This window comes from Bombina bombina, chromosome 4 (genome assembly GCF_027579735.1).
Source record: "Bombina bombina isolate aBomBom1 chromosome 4, aBomBom1.pri, whole genome shotgun sequence".
Classification (NCBI taxonomy): Eukaryota; Metazoa; Chordata; class Amphibia; order Anura; family Bombinatoridae; genus Bombina; species Bombina bombina.
This window is the reverse complement of record NC_069502.1, coordinates 109,724,055-109,742,799: the sequence shown is the minus strand read 5'-3', so window position 1 is coordinate 109,742,799 and position 18,745 is coordinate 109,724,055.

The following is an 18,745-nucleotide window of genomic DNA, read 5'->3' as shown; positions in this document are numbered from 1 at the left end:
TGTATCGTGAACTTCCAGAGTCCTTAGAAGCCTTAATAAATCTCTGTATCTGTCTCGACGCCAGGTTTCGTGAACGCCAACAAGAAAAGGATAGAACACAGAGGACTGCCACTCGAACTCCTTTTCGTTTAGCTCCTCGTTTTTCTAGTCCAGTCACTCCAGCCTCTCCTACTACTGATCAGGCTGAACCCATGGAAGTAGGAAGTATAAAATTAACTGAGACTGAACGCTTAAGAAGACGGACTCTTGGCTTATGTCTGTACTGTGGCCTTAAAGGACATTTATTAAGGGATTGTCCTACTAGGCCAGTAAAAGCCAGGGCTTAACTCTAGTCCAGGGAACTGAGTTAAGCCAAAATAGTGGTCATTCCCTATACAAGAAACTCTTTGTTCCAGTAACTCTTCTAATTGGACAAAAGAAGATCTATACCCAAGCCCTAATTGATTCTGGTGCTGGAGGTGTGTTCATTGACTCTACATTTGTTTCTACTCATTCTATACCCTTACTAAAGAAGGAGTATTCCATTTCAGTCTCTACGGTCAGTGGAGATCCTTTGGGTTCTGGATACATTCAGTTTTCTACTCAACCCTTAATCCTCACCGTAGGAATACTTCATTCTGAGACAATTTGTTTCGATGTCATTCCCACTCCGCAATTTCCCATTATCTTGGGATTACCCTGGCTCCAGATTCACAATCCCATTTTTTCTTGGACTTTCGGTGAACTCACTTCCTGGGGATCTACATGCCAGACTAAATGTCTTCAAGAGATTACTAAGTTACCACTCACTATTGCTCTCACAGTTGAAACTCCGGAATCCTTACCTATGCATTACCATGACTTTGTGGATGTCTTCTCCAAAAAAGAAGCGGAACGTCTTCCTCCTCATCGCCCTTTTGATTGTCCCATTGACCTCCTTCCTGGGGCTGCCTATCCTCGAGGCAAAACATATCCACTTTCTAAACCAGAAAACATGGCTCTGGAAGAATATATAAAAGACAATCTGGCTAGAGGATTTATTCGACCCTCCTCTTCCCCTGTAGGGGCTGGTTTCTTTTTTGTGGGAAAAAAGGATGGCGGATTAAGACCCTGTATTGATTATCGTGGATTGAATCAGATTACCATCAAGAACAGTTATCCTCTGCCCCTTATTCCTGAACTTTTTACTTATCTTCAGGGAGCCACCATTTTCACCAAACTCGACCTACGTGGTGCATACAACTTGATCCGTATACGCAAAGGAGATGAGTGGAAGACTGCCTTTAACACTCGATTTGGGCATTATGAATATTTGGTCATGCCCTTTGGGCTATGCAATGCTCCGGCGGTTTTCCAGCATTTTGTAAATGAGATCTTTCGTGATTTTTTGAATATTTTTGTTATCATATACCTGGACGACATCTTAATTTTTTCTCAGAACCACCAAGATCATGTGCACCACGTCAAGAAAGTACTTCAACGTCTAAGAGAATTCCATCTGTTTGCTAAACTGGAGAAATGTTCTTTCCATCAAAAAATCATACCCTTTCTGGGTTATGTAATATCGGCATCTGGATTCGAAATGGACCCTACTAAACTTTCTGCCATTTTGGATTGGCCTAGACCTGATTCTTTGAAGGCTTTACAACGTTTCCTAGGCTTCGCCAATTATTACAGAAAGTTCATCAAGAATTTTGCTACTATTACTTCTCCTCTTACTTCTCTCACAAGAAAAGGACAAAACTGTAAAGTATGGCCGTCTGAGGCTATAGAAGCTTTTGAATCTCTCAAAGAAGCTTTTTCCTCAGCTCCTATCCTTCGTCATCCAAATCCTGAGTTTCAATTTATTCTGGAGGTGGATGCTTCCTCTGTTGCTGCTGGAGCGGTTCTGTCTCAACGAATACCAGAGACTGGAAGGATTCATCCTGTTGCTTTTTTCTCTAAAAAATTCACTCCTTCCGAATTTAACTATGACGTAGGGAATAAAGAGTTGCTTGCCATCAAGATGGCATTGGATGAATGGAGACATTGGCTGGAAGGTACTTCTTTGCCATTTACTATACTTACTGATCATAAGAACCTTCTGTATCTCCAAACAGCCAAACGACTAAATTCCAGGCAAGCACGCTGGTCCTTATTCTTCTCTCGGTTTCACTATAATTTGTCTTACATACCTGGTTCAAAAAATATTAAAGCAGACGCACTTTCCAGACAATTTCAAGATACCCCAGTTCCTGAGTCTGGTACCATTCTCCAACCTCATGAAGTCATTGCCCAGTTAACAACTTCTTGGTTACAAGAATTACAGTCCGCTCAAGAGCGTCTTCCTTTGTCCTGTAAACCTCCCAATGGTTTACTCTTTGTTCCTGAACGCCTTCGTTCCAAGATTTTATTTTGGGCTCATGATAGTCCCCTTTCTGGACATCCTGGCATCAGTATTACCACTCGAAACCTCAAACAACATGTCTGGTGGCCTACACTCTCTCAAGATGTGAAGGATTACGTCTCAGTATGCACACAATGTGCCATGAACAAAACTCCACGCCAACTTCCTTCAGGATTACTCCAACCATTGCCTATACCTCACCAGCCTTGGACTCATGTATCCATGGACTTTATTACCGATCTTCCCTTGTCCACTGGGAACAATACTATCTGGGTGGTGGTCGACAGGTTCACTAAGACGGCTCATTTTGTACCCTTGCCAGGATTACCATCTGCCAAAAGACTCTCTGAACTTTTTATTCTACATATTGTAAGAATCCATGGATTTCCTCTTGATATTGTTTCAGATAGAGGGGTACAATTCGTTTCTCGATTTTGGAGGTCACTTTGTAAACATTTTGGTACTACTATATCTCTCTCTACTTCTCACCACCCACAATCGAATGGTCAGACTGAAAGAGTAAACCAGTGTCTTGAAACATATCTTAGACATTATGTGGATCATTATCATTCTAACTGGACTTCTTACCTTCCTTTGGCTGAATTGGCCCATAATGCCCGGTACAATTCCTCCCTTCAGACTTCTCCTTTTCATGCAGCTTACGGATATCAGCCTAGGACGTTCCCTTTGCATACTTCCTCCACAGTGAATCCTGCTTCTGATCTTACAGCCCGAAGATTAACTCGACATTGGCAGAAGATACATCGTATTCTTTCTGTAACTTCTAGACGTTACAAGTTCTTTTCGGATCTTCGACGGAAAAAGGCTCCCAAATATCGCCCTGGTGATAAAGTTTGGATTTCCTCTCGATTTCTTCGCCTGAAACAACCTTCTAACAAATTGGGACCACGATATGTGGGTCCTTTCCGAATAATGGGTCAGGTATGTTCCACTGCTTATCGGGTAGCTTTACCCAAGTCTCTCAAAGTCCATCCGGTATTCCATGTTTCTCTTTTAAAACCTGTGATGATTAACAGGTATTCTAAGCCTTTTTCTAAACCTCCACCGTTATTGGTGCATGGACATCCTGAGTTTGAGATCAGCCATATTCTAGATTCCAAATTGCGGGGCAAGAAATTGTATTATCTCATTCATTGGAAGGGTTATCCAGTCACGGAACGTTCTTGGGAACCTGCTCATCAAGTAAATGCTCCAATATTGGTCAAGACCTTCCACAAGACTCATCCTGATAGACCTGGTCCTGTCCCCCGGAGGGGCCCTTGAGGAGGGGGTGCTGTCATGAGCGCTTCCGTTCATCGCCGTGTCGCCGCGGCTCCCGGAACTCCTCTGTGTCTCTGACGTCATGTTGCTTAGCAACATGACGCTTTCTCTCACACCCCTCTGATGACGGTTACGCTCCTGCCCTTTAAATCTCGGCGGGAGATCTGAATCTGGGCCCGTTTGTTTGTTTCCCTGGATTGTGAGTACCATATCAGTTTTATTCTTCTGTGTACCGACTTCTGCCTGCCTGACCAAGCCTCTTGCCTAATCCCTACTTGCTGATATTTGGACATTGACTTCTGCCTGCCTGACCTTGCCTGTAGCTATTACCCTTTTGCTGACACTTGGATGCCGACTTCTGCTTGCCTGACCCTGTCTTTTGCCTATACCTTTTGCTGATATTTGGATGCCGACTTCTGCCTGCCTGACCTTGCTTTGGCCTTTACCTTTAAACCTATTCTTTGTTAAACAAGACCTGCTTAAAGGGACATTTTACTTTTACAAGCTGCAAAAGAGAACTTTGCCTTTCTGTTTGTTATACACCTGCTTAAAAGGGACATTTACTTTTACAAGCTGCAAAAGAGAACTTTGCCTTTCTGTTTGTTATAAACCTGCTTAAAGGGACATTATACTTTTACAAGCTGCAAAAGAGAACTTTGCCTTTCTGTTTGTTATACACCTGCTTAAAAGGGACATTTACTTTTACAAGCTGCAAAAGAGAACTTTGCCTTTCTGTTTGTTATAAACCTGCTTAAAGGGACATTATACTTTTACAAGCTGCAAAAGAGAACTTTTCCTTTGTTTTACAAGCCTGCTAAAGAGGACCTTTTTCAGAAGCTTCAAAGTAAGAGCATTTCCTTTTTGTTCTTTGTACTACTTAAAGGGACGTTTTATCCTTTGTGGCTTTCCTGCATTCTGGAACAATATTCATTTTTGTTATCTTCTAATCTGCTTCCTGAGTGGGTCACGTCCTGGATATTTCTCAGTGTGCTAGCGTGTGCTTTCAATTCACGCTAGCAGTTGGGTTACATCCCGGATTGATTCCAGAGCGGCTGACACATTTTTTTTCTTTTAATCCAATTTTAAAAAGCCTTTGTTTAAACATCACTGGCTGGGAGCTTAGCAAAGTGTTGCAGCTTTCTGGCAGTCAAGGGGGGTAACTTTGATAATTAAATGGACAGCACATTGCAATGGATTTACCCCTCCTCCTATAAAATGGTAATGTTTATGACATCATAGGTACCAATTTTCCAATCATGGTTTGAGACACTTTATTTAGATGCGCTCAGACATTTTTAGAATTTTAACCCTTCCATTGTGCATGGTATTATATAGCAGCTTAGAGTATCGCCATAGTAATTGTTTTTCAGTAATATCAGTTCATACCTGCCTGTATATAGGGATTGGGGATTTGTAACTTTTAATGAGTTACATCATTATCAGTCTATTTCTACACTATGAAATACTGTGAACTTCAGCCTGTATTTTAGTGTAAACTTCATAAGTTTTCGGATGGATTAAAAAATAAAAATAAAATACTTATGGATGTTAATAATTTTTTTTACTGTAAATCAAATGATCTATTTTAAGATAGGAATGAGGTTGCTTAATTTTTTTTAATTATTAGATATAGTATATTGGGATCATGGGGAAAAAAACAAACAGAAATTGCTGAATTTAACTTCCATTGGTACTGTAGGGCCAGACCTACTAAACTAGCTGAAACCAAGTGTGTTGCTTAGCTACTGAGAAATGTAGTCTGATCCATGTTAATAAGACTATAAATATTTCATTATTTGTATTTGTATCTCCTCTGGTTTACGGCCAATGACCTCTATTTCCATGGGAAGGCAAATCTTAAAATACAGAATCATTTTCTTTCTACCTAATTTTGCAAAAATTGTATTTCACCCTCCAGCTTGCCGTTATGCTATCTGGATTATTTTCTTACCAATTGAAACACTGTGAACAGTAGATGCAAAAATCTATCATTTGGGAAGTAGAGTTATTTTTAAATCTAAAATCATTTTTATATGTGTTTTGGATTCATAAATAAAATTTAGAGATATATTTGCACACTATCAATTCTCAGCATTTTATGTATAAATATGAATTGTTTATTGTAACATGAATGAACCCTTTTAATATTAAGTGTTAGATATCATTTCCATATTTGTAACTGAGGAGTTCACAGAATCAGTGTATTTCAAGAACAGATTTTAACTTAAAATGATATATCTATGGTAATTATATTATATACTTGCCTCTTTATAGTGGATCAGAACAAATTAATGTAGCAGTAAAGAAATTTTTTTAAAAAATGTGACCATCATTTTAAATCCTTATGTATTTCTTTGGTTAATGACAAAAAAATGCAAATTGAGTTAATATTTTACATTATAGAGGACAAGTTTACATTATATATTTTATATACAAAAAAACATATGTGGGTGTGTGTATATATAACCTATAACTAAGTAACAGAACAGTGTATCTAAATCAAGTGACTGTGACTCCTCACAAACCCATCCTAAGTTGAATTATTTACCTCCTGTCAAGTTTATACTGACTTATTTTTTTGTTATGGCTTCCAATAAATATGATTATTTGTTTTTAAACAGAACCATGATCTATTATTTGAATACAACGAAGGCCATGTTCTTTTTGTCTGTTTACATAATCTTACACAATATATATATATATATATATAAATTTTCATTTCAAAAGTCACACATTTTAGCTTGTTTTATCAATTTAATGATTTGATTAAAAAAAATGAAATGTAGAAATATTTGGTATTTTGACTACATCACTTTTTGTATGTCCCTTACTCATGCTCTTGATTGAATTGTGAGAAATGTTTCTGTTACAATTTGTAAAGCACAGGAGGTTCTTAAACATTGTATATTTCTGTTTACACTTAATAAAACCTTTGCTCTTGTAAAAAAAAGAAAAAAAAAAGATTCACAATATGTTTATTTACTCACCTGTGGGTGTGGCCTTCTTTACGTGGGATGCACGAAGAGAAAAATCAGAACTAGAATAAATGAACACCTGTACAACATTAAAAACACTAGGGATCCAACAAAAAAAGCAAATCCAACACAGTATACCCTTTCATTTCTCTGATTGTCATAATGGTAACGCTGTCTCTTTAAGAGTACAAATAATTGACTGGATATCTCCATTCACCAACAATAGATTGCTGAAATTAAGAAAGCAGAAATCATATTGGATTTATAAATTAGACACAATGAACCCCAAAGGGTTAAACGCAGATATTGATATACAGGCATTTATGTAGGTACAATTGATAGCGATCCTTAGAGCCATATAATCCCAATTTAAAAGATCTTATTATTTTTATCCTTTTTTTTTTCTTTTATGTTCAGTTGTTATTTGTTATGTGAATTAATGGTTTTAACATAGACTGTATTTTTATTTTTGTAAAATATACATAAAGTGTATCTGTATGCATCCTGGTGAATTGATATCACCGCTACCCAACAGTGAATTGGTTAAATCCTGTGAATGAAATATGGATACTTTGGGGCATGGCCTAACTGCAGCCATGATCAGCAGCAACTTTGTGAAGCTCCTCAAATGAATATATCAACGCATTATCTATCTCCTACCAAACTTAGAATCTAGTTGTGTAACTTCATAATTCAGCACAGGAGAAAGCACAGAGCTGCATAATATCTTTATATTACCGTTTCTATCTGCTAGATCCAAGCTAAACTGATTGGGACTTTGGGCCGCGACACCATCTCCCCCCTCGAGTATACTGGATATTCGAGCAGAGTAGTATTTACCTACTATATTTTACTTTTTGCACAGGAATCTTCATTAAGCATCTAAATATGGAGGACATTTGTGAAATTTTAAGAGCCAAACTGGAAGCCTTGGGGCATTTGATGGATCATAGATTTACAGATCTCCATGCTACATGTAGGGAAGCCATGAGCTCAAGGGGCTCACTATTGGAGATTTCTGGAGATCTTGAGGTAGCAGCAAGCACAGTACGGAACTCACAGTCTGACCGGCAGTGCAGGTACACTGCGACCCGGAGCACAGAGCAGTCTACACTAACGCCACGTGGGGCGTGCGGCTCAAGATGTGTGCCATCACCCTCGGATCCGCTGCAGAGGGATGCGGCCGATCCCCTCGGCGGTGAGGAGGGGTATGTGATCATCCAGGCAGCAAGATTGTGGATTTGCGCTGGGAACTTACCTTCAGTGGTGGACCCAGCTTATGACATGCAGCGGAGCAGCCGTAAAAGGAAGTTATCTGTCAGAGATCTATCCCAGACCCAATCTTCCTTTATACCAGAAGTACTTCTCCAGATCGACAGCCATATTGCTGGGTCCACATCTCTCACAGATTATTTGGTCCCGCATTTCACCAGAGAAGTTTTGGATACTTTTAATGGAGATCGCTGGAGTAACTGCCGAGACGGGATCGGATAGCGCTGTGTATCCTAAGCTGTTGATGTAATAAAGCTCATTGTTGCCTTGGTTAATTTACATCCCTTTTTGAAGTTTAATGTGTTACCGGGACTTACAAATATAGAGAGTTAATGTGTTAGTAGTCTATGCCTTGTTTCTTTTCTTTTTTGTTCCCTTTCAGCAGCGGTTAGAGTGTTTTACTGTTTATTAAGTATGCCTCCTCTCTAGAAGAATGCTGAATATCCTTATTCGTTCTACATCTCAGTTTAGCAGCAATGCTTTTAGCTATTCCAGAATAACAATGTTTCTTATTATAATAACCTATTATGTCCTATGACAGGAGGATCCTAGGCTCTCTTCCTGTTGAATATCAGGGTCCAGAAATCATTGTAAAGTAAGGACATATACTAGAGACATCTCACTAATCTCATGGATATGTAGAAATAGTGTACCCTATCATATAGCCTGATACTTATAATTATTTTAGGTACACTTATGTTGCTCTGGATACATTAGCTGAATTATAGCCAATTGAGAAATTTGATTGTGATGTTTAGGCTCAGGACTTGATAGCTGGAATACTATATTAGTCACATTTGGGCAAAACATTATCTCAGGTGTCAGTATGCTTTGAGGAAACTTAGATCATTAATTTTTACTCTTGTCTAACTGGAATAAGTTTGTTTCCTAGTATTCACTACCCAATATTAGGTTTTATATATATATTTAGACACTATGTGAAACTCCCGGTGCTAGTTATGCCCTATTGCAGCCCCTCCCCTCACTAACTAAAAACATATGATTCTGAACATTGTATATCCACAAGTGGTACTTTCAAATGAGTATAAGATTCTTTGTGTTAGGAAATATATCTCTCATCGTAAATTGTACGTCAGCATACTAAGTTACCTTATAGCACGTATCATTCTAATAGGTAGTAAACAGAGATAATGAGAAACCACTATGCAACTAATATATCTATTCAAAAAAGAAAAATTGAGGTATCATTACCACACATGGTATTCATATTTTTAAGTAATGGTATAACTTAGAGGTGACATGTATGTTCTATTGCTGGCTCCCATGATCTAATATACACATTGTATATTTGTTCCTAATTTCTATGTTGGTATTTGTTATATCACTTTTGCAATGTAGTATTTTTGTGAAGACATATGTGATGTTTTATTGTTACCTATGTATGACTAAATTCCTCAATAAAAAAAACTTTGATTTAAAAAAAAAAAAAAGAAATATGGATACTTTGAATTAATTAGCAAGTAACTATTATGGTAGCCACTGGACGCTTTAAAAGGGAACCGGCTATCATTAGATAGCATCCGATTCCTAAACCCTCCTTGAAGAAGTCCGGTCGCATCCAGATGAAACGCGTAGTGGTGTGACGTGCCAAGTGACATTCATCTGGAAACTGACTTGTTAGTGCGGTCACATGGTTCCATCGCTTGTGGCTGAGGATGCAGAGAAGAGACCGACAGCTGAAGGCTGCATGGAACTATCCCTGCTCTCCATAACGAGCTTTGGACCCAGTACCATTCATTCAAGCATAACGGGGGACTATAGACTCTCATCTTTCTTTTTTAAATAATAAGTGAGCATGTACTGTTTGCTTGTTTTTATCAATAAATCAAATTTAATCGGAGCTGCACTATTTCTATTTCCTTTATTAGACTCTTCAATGAATGTTGCTGGAACAAGGAATTACCAGCATATGGGAGCTGCACCCGGTTTCAATACAGAAGTATCTGTTATCAACAGACAAAGTATCAATTGGTTGTACATTGCTGCTATATGAATTTTTTATTTTTGTATGCAAATATTGTATTTATTTCTATTAGTGTTTTATACAATTGTTTTCTTTTTAATTGTAAGAACTTTTTATAGGTCTTTTTAAAAATTATATATTCTTGTTGGTATTAACACTTAATTAATCATTTCATTTTTAAAAGGGCCACTTCAGATACCCGCTCACAATTGCATGCGCTGGTATTACGAATTGAGCGCAAATTTCGCATTTAGCCCTAAATATGTACAGTACATATACAGTAAAGAACATAAATACATAGAAATGTATGTATATATATATATATATATATATATATATATATATATATATATATATATATATATATATATATACTGTATATATTATATCTATTTAGAAGTGTGTATGTATGTATCTCTATTTTAAACCCCTTTGCAACTTTTTTTTTTTTAAACACTTAAGACCTTTTATTTTTGAGCCCTTATAATGCAATAATTTTTAAAATTATTTTTATAAGACAGTGTTATTATGAGTCTAGCTGTACTTTTAAATGTATTTTGATGTTTTATGTGCCACTTTTTTGTCTTGTGTAACAGTTAACCAGAGCTCTTTCAACTTATGCAGGCTATTTCAGTTGCACCAAAGAGCCGCAAATACCCCTTATCGCTGGTTTGCTACACTTAGTGCACCACTAGTAATCTAACCCTCAAAGTGCACTAACCTGGGCGGCTTCTAGGGTATTGGCAATTCTGGTTGGTGCCAGCAAATCAACAAAGGGGGTCTGCTTCTTGTTTATCTCTAGGCAAACTTCACACATTTAACACAGTGGGTTCTCTGTCATTATAGGTTTTTATCATATTTACATGATAGATCCAGAGACAACATAGATCACATCATTCATTCTCTTTAGAAAAGTAAAATGACCCTCCTAAGTAGTCTGTAATTTATTCTGACTCATAGGTATCAAAACAAGCACTTTCTGTCCCACATCATAGACTCTCTCTCTCTCTGGCAGTCCAGTTATACTATTGCTTCTGCTTAGAGTGGGTGGCCTTTAGGTTTTCCTGTACCTCCCCTCATTAAGCTATGCATTATTTCCCTGAACCCAATTTTCCTTCCCACTCCTCCCTGATCAGATCAAGGGAGCCACACACTCTGCGCCCATAGAGGAGTTCAAAGGTGAAGAAACCATTAGATTCCATCAGCACCTCCCTTTAAGCAAATGGGAGGGGCGGCAGGTACTGCTCCCAGTCCTTCCCCTGTGACTCCACAAAGGTTTTGAGCATCTGCTTCAGGGTCCCATTAAAGCTTTCACACAAGCCATTGGTCTGTGGTGATATGGGCTAGTTACTAAGTGATTTATCTGCACATTTTTACAGAGACTCTGCATTAGGCTAGACTTAAATTGGGTGCCCTGATTAGTCAGCATTTCCATAGGAAAAGCTACCCCTGAAAATACATATACGAGCATGAGCAACTTTATCAGCTCTGATAGAAATTAACAACAAGTAGAAGCTAGGGGGTTGCCATGTTCCTTGTTCAGAGGAAGATTGCCTGGTATTTTGGGGCTGTACTGACCTTGCTAGGTGGGATCAGATTTATATACTTCAGGAAAATACTCCTCTGTAAAAAGCAATATTGGGTTAAACGAGGCTGCTACTAGATGGTAACTCACCATAGAACAAGATACTGTGCTGTTGCTCATACCTTAGAGCGCTTCTCTCTCTGTATGCATTTATATTATAGCCCTGAGAGATGACAGAGCCACAGCCTCTGGCTACCGAGTGCCATAGTCGACTATAGTCAGGATGAATCTTTTCCCTGAACTACTTTGGATTGCTAGGCATTCCCTACTATATTCACAGTCACCCTCTCACAATGGTCTGTCACTATGGTCTCTTCACTGGGTAAACTTATCAACAGTTATGGCTTCAAATATCACCTCTATGCTGATGACACCCAGATCTAACTCTCCACCCCTGCTCTCCCTCCCTCTGTCCTTTCTCATATCAGTGACTGCTTATCTGGTATTTCTTCCTGGATGGCCTCTCACCACCTAAAGATTAACATGTCCAAGACTGAGCTCACTTATCCCCCCTCAAGCTCTATGCCAAATTCTGATTTCTCTATCCCTGTTGACGGCATCACTATTTCCCCATCGCCCCAAGTCCGCTGTCTCGGAGTTACATTTGGCTCAAATCTATCCTTCATCCCTCACATCCAATCACTTTCTACATCCTGCCGCAACCATCTACGCAATATTTAAAAGATTCACCCTTTTCTGAGCGCTAATACCACAAAGCAAATAATCCACTCCTTTGTTATCTCCCAACTTGACTACTGCAATAACCTACTTATTGGCCTTCCTCTTTCCCGCCTTTCCCCCCTTCAATCCATCTTAAATGCCTCTGCCAGGCTAATCCACCTTTCCCGTCGCTCTGTATCTGCTGCACCTCTCTGTGAGTCCCTTCATTGACTCCTCATTCACAGCAGAATTAAATTCAAAATTCTCAACCTTACATACAAAGCTTTCACCAAAGCCGCTCCCCTCTATCTATCCTCTCTAATAAACAAGTATACTCCAGCCCCCCCACTAAGATCCAACAATGACCTGCTCCTTGAATCCTCGACTATCACCTTGTCCCATGCTAGACTGCAGGACTTCTGTCATGCAGCACCTACCCTCTGGAACACTCTCCCTCGTGCTGTCAGGCTTTGCCTTAATCTTTCTTCCTTTAAATGCTCCCTGAAGACTTTTCTGTTCAGAGAAGCCTACCATCCAACTCAATAAAAAATGTATTAACTTTTCATTAACATCTTTCTCAATCTTTCAATCCTCACCTCCTGTTTCTCAACCTCCTACCCTTCTAGATTGTAAGTTCCCACGGGAATAGGGACCTCAATTCCTCCTGTATGTGTTTGTAAATTTTGTCTTGTCTCTTACAAGTTTTATATCATTGTTTTATTTAAATGAATTGTATCCATGGACAGCGCTGCAGAATATGTTGGAGCTTCATAAATAAAGTATAAAAATAATAATAATAATGGGAAAGGAATTAATGGAGCACGACCCATCTCCCCAGGTTTTCCCACTTTCTGACATGCAGGACAGTTGCAGTAAATTGGCCACATTAGTACACATACGAGGCCAATAAAGGTGAGGAGACAACCATGCTTTGGTTTTCTGTAACCCTATATTTTCTGCAACAACAGTTGCTCTCTAAACTGTTTAGCTACCACTAACTTTCTCTAGGACTAGCCAGGAATCTTATGCCTCCACTGTAATGGACGCCTGGTAGAACCTTTCTTTGTCTCGGTATACTCTCTCTGTATGAGATTCAATAGGCAGCTGCCTTGCTAGGTCCCTGAGTATAAAGAATATTCCAGCCTCCAATTTCTTTAAAAGACCTTAATTTCATATAGGGTCCTGAGTAGAAATTACAACGTTTCAAGCCTAAACATCATACATGATTAAGAGCCTGTTTAGGCTAGAAACTTTGTAATTTCTACTCAGGACCCTATATGAAATTAAGGTCTTTTAAAGAAATTGGAGGCTGGAATATTCTTTATACTTGGATTGACTTGGATTGACTGGGAGGACCTGGCAAGTCCTTTATTCCGTGCCCCACTATAAGCAGAGAAGGTGTGCTGTTTTTCTAACCTTGTGGTGATCAAGATTGTTTTGCTAGGTCCCTGATCATCTTCAATGTGGGATCTGTTTTCTGGGTCTGCTGAAAATTCTTAATCTGAGCAATTATGAATTGCTGTGCTGTATGAGGTTCCCCAACCTCCCCATCAGTTCGCTCACCTATAGGCCTCCTCTCTGGATCCTTAGACTGAATCAGTCCCTGTCCCCTTCTCTGGGCAGACTGCTGACATTACCACTGATACTGAGGGAACACCCCTCTCTTCCAGTACCTTCATATACTCCAGGTGCTGAGAGATGGCTGGTTCAAGCTCCAATAGATTCTCACTCTCACTTGGTTCTCTCTCCCAGTCAGCACATCCCTCAACATTTTCACATTGCACCACAGACACACCTTGTTCAGGTAAAGGCTGCTTCACACACATACATACAGACTGTCTCCCCTATCCTTCTGCATGAAACTGGGCATGGTTACACATGGCCCCTTGTGCAGTAGGGCCCATATATAGTTTACCTATGTCACAGGTATCATGGTCAGGTAAATACAGTGATAATAACCTACCCAAATCAGTACCTTGCAATACATTAGTAGGAATATGATCTGACACCCCCACATATCTTAACCCTCTCTCTGCTTCTCAGATATACACATGCCATAGGCACTCTCCCAATCCCTTGTACTGCTAGAGTCTTTCCAGGGTTAATGACCTCAGAACTCACTATCTCTATATGCACAAAAGTCACTTCTGCACCCATGTCCTGAAGCCCCAATGTTACCTTATAGCCAACAGTCACAGGTTGTAGTTTTTCATTGTTGTTTTCCTCTGGCTGGGTAACAAACAAAACAGAAGATGGAAATCCTGAGGGGTGGCCTCCACCTGCTGGGGCTGATGTGCCCCATTTTGTGAAAAACAAAACAATTGTGAGTATCCCCCTGCCCATGAGTGGTACTAGCTCCCCCTCTCCCTGCTGAAGCAAAAGATGGTACAACAGGCTGGGTGATGGGGGTTCTTCAGTGAAACCCTTCCAGTTGGATGCCCCCTTAGCAAAGGCTTTTTCTCCTATTCACTTGTGATCTGTTAGCCATATAGCAATCTGCCAGCTCACCCAATGCTGTTTTTGGCTTCTGATCCAGCACCCACACCTGCATTTCTGCTTGGCACTGCTGCATGAACTGTTCCTTGAGCATCAGATCCTCCAACTCCTATATGGTGGTAATTCCTAGGCCTCTGATCCACTGCTGAAATGCTGTTTTCAGGCTCCACACAACTGCAGTATAGCTTTTGAGATATCCCTCTTCAAAGTCTGAAATTTCTCCCTGTAAACCTCAGGAGTGAGATTGTGGGGTCAATTTATCAAGCTCCGGAAACAGAAGTTATGAAGCAGCGGTCTAACGACCGCTGCTCCATAACCTGTCCCCCTGCTCTGAGGCGGCGGACAGAAATCAACCCGATCGCATACGATCGGGTTGATTGACATCCCCTGCTAGCATGTCCGTCCACACTTTAATAAATTGACCCCTATAACTCCTCTGCAATGCATCCTGCTCAAATACTGGAGGTAGCTCTGCACAAGCCTCCAGTGCAGGGCCTTTCAGACCAAGCATGAAATACTTTGCCCACTAGTCCCTTGGCAGTTGGTACTGTCTGTAAGTCTTTTCAAAGCTGCACAGGAATAAATTCAGATCCCCTTCTTTATCTAGAGTAGGGGAAATCTCTACACATAGGGGCCAATTTACCAATGTATCATGTCCGCCAGACATCGCTGAATGCCGACAGAATACGCTGTCGACATTTAGAATTGCAAAAGCAGCTCTGGTGAACTGCTTGTGCAATGCCGCCCCCTGCAGATTTGCGGCCAATTGGCCACTAGCAGGGGTGTCAATCAACCTGATTGTATAGGATTGAGTGGCTTCATGTCCGCAGCCTCAGAGGCAGCGGAACAGTTAAGGAGCAGTGGTCTTAAGACCGCTGCTTCATAACTACTGTTTCTGGTGATCCTGAAGGCTTACACAAAAACAGGGGCCTCAGGGGCCATTTGGCCCTTGATAAATCGGCTCCATGGTCTTAATAAAGATGAGTCTCTAGATTCACTAATAATAGGTGAGACAGTTGCTCTCTCCAGCTGTTCAAGCTCTAGCTTATACTCTCTCTCCCCTTGTCATTCAGCTGATATTATTATCATTTATTTTTTATTTGTATAGCGCGGCCAAATTCCATAGTGCCGCCAAATTCCGTATAATGGACTGGCCTTCAGCTGCTTGATGTTCTTGGTATTTTAGGATCCGCTGTATGCGCAAACTTGGATCCGCTAAGCCCACATGCTTTACAACAGTTTGTAAATAACAATCCAAGGGATCTCCAGAGTAAATATCACATGTGTCTTAAGGGGGCACTGCAAACCATAAAATTTTGTTTGAAAATAAATCTGAAGTGCTATAAGACTAGACACGCCTATTACCTGGCCTATTACAGGACATAACACCAATCACAATTTAAAAAATTAACAAAAAGTTGTGAAAATGATAAACAATAAAAATTGTTAACAAAAAGTTTTAAAAGTCCAACAGATGTATGCTGTGTAAATATAAACACCACGAGTCAGCTCCTCCTCATGCTGGTCTGGCAAAGTGATATCTGCAATGGAAAGATGAAGGGCGCCTCATGGTGCAGAAAATTTCAAAACATATACAAATGCCTTGCAAAAGTATTCACCCACCCTTGGCATTTTTTGGCCTAGATTTAGAGTTTGGCGGTAGCCGTCAAAACCAGCGTTAGAGGCTCCTAACGCTGGTTTTAGGCTACCGCCGGTATTTGGAGTCAGTCAGGAAAGGGTCTAACGCTCACTTTCCAGCCGCGACTTTTCCATACCGCAGATCCCCTTACATCAATTGCATATCCTATCTTTTCAATGGGATCTTTCTAACTCCGGTATTTAGAGTCGTGGCTGAAGTGAGCGTTAGAAATCTAACGACAAAACTCCAGCCGCAGAAAAAAGTCAGTAGTTAAGAGCTTTCTGGGCTAACGCCGGTTTATAAAGCTCTTAACTACTGTGCTCTAAAGTACACTAACACCCATAAACTACCTATACACCCCTAAACCGAGGTCCCCCCACATCACCGCCACTCTATAATTTTTTTTTAACCCCTAATCTTCCGCTCCGTACACTGCCGCCAACTACGTTATCCCTATGTACCCCTAATCTGCTGCCCCTAACACCACCGACCCCTATATTATATTTATTAACCCCTAATCTGCCCCCCACAACGTCGCCGCCAGCTACATACACTTATTAACCCCTAATCTGCCGTCCGCACGCCGCCGCCAGCTACATTATAGCTATGTACCCCTAATCTGCTGCCCCTAACACCGCCGACCCCTATATTATATTTATTAACCCCTAATCTGCCCCGCACAACGTCGCCTCCACCTGCCTACACTTATTAACCCCTAATCTGCCGAGCGGACCACACCGCTATTATAATAAAGTTATTAACCCCTAATCCGCCTCACTCCCGCCTCAATAACCCTATAATAAATATTATTAACCCCTAATCTGCCCTCCCTAACATCGCCGACACCTAACTTCAAGTATTAACTCCTAATCTGCCGATCGGAGCTCACCGCTACTCTAATCAATTTTTTAACCCCTAAAGCTAATTTTAACCCTAACCCTAACACCCCCCTAAGTTAAATATAATTTTATTCTAACGAAATAAATTAACTCTTAGGCCTAGATTTGGAGTTTGGCGTTAGCCGTGAAAACCAGCGTTAGAGGCTCCTAACGCTGGTTTTAGGCTACCTCCGGTATTTGGAGTCACTCAAAATAGGGTCTAACGCTCACTTTTCATCCGCGACTTTTCCATACCGCAGATCCCCTTACGTCAATTGCGTATCCTATCTTTTCAATGGGATCTTTCTAACTCCGGTATTTAGAGTCGTGTCTGAAGTGAGCGTTAGACATCTAACGACAAAACTCCAGCCGCAGGAAAAAAGTCAGTAGTTAAGAGCTTTCTGGGCTAACGCCGGTTTATAAAGCTCTTAACTACTGTACTCTAAAGTACACTAACACCCATAAACTACCTATGTACCCCTAAACCGAGGTCCCCCCACATCGCCGACACTCGATTAAATTTTTTTAACCCCTAATCTGCCGACCGCCACCTACGTTATACTTATATACCCCTAATCTGCTGCCCCTAACACCGCCGACCCCTATATTATATTTATTAACCCCTAACCTGCCCCCCACAACGTCGCAGCCAGCTACCTACAATAATTAACCCCTAATCTGCCGACCGCAAAGCGCCGACACCTACGTTATAGTTATGTACCCCTAATCTGCTGCCCCTAACACCGCCGACCCCTATATTATATTTATTAACCCCTAATCTGCCCCCCTCAACGTCGCCTCCACCTGCCTACACTTATTAACCCCTAATCTGCCGTCCGCACGCCGCCGCTACTATAATAAAGCTGCCGAGCGGACCGCACCGCTATTATTATAAAGTTATTAACCGCTAATCCGCCTCACTAACCCTATAATAAATAGTATTAACCCCTAATCTGCCCTCCCGAACATCGCCGACACCTAACTTCAATTATTAACCCCTAATCTGCTGACTGGAGCTCACCGCTATTCTAATAAATGTATTAACCCCTAAAGCTAAGTCTAACCCTAACACTAACACCCCCCTAAGTTAAATATAATTTAAATCTAACGAAATTAATTAACTCTTATTAAATAAATTATTCCTATTTAAAGCTAAATACTTACCTGTAAAATAAATCCTAATATAGCTACAATATAAATTATAATTATATTATAGCTATTTTAGGATTAATATTTATTTTACAGGTAACTTTGTATTTATTTTAACCAGGTACAATAGCTATTAAATAGTTAAGAACTATTTAATAGCTAAAATAGTTAAAATAATTACAAAATTACCTGTAAAATAAATCCTAACCTAAGTTACAATTAAACCTAACACTACACTATCAATAAATTAATTAAATAAACTACCTACAATTACCTACAATTAACCTAACACTACACTATCAATAAATTAATTAAATACAATTCCTACAAATAAATACAATTAAATAAACTAGCTAAAGTACAAAAAATAAAAAAGAACTAAGTTACAAAAAATAAAAAAATATTTACAAACATAAGAAAAATATTACATCAATTTTAAACTAATTACACCTACTCTAAGC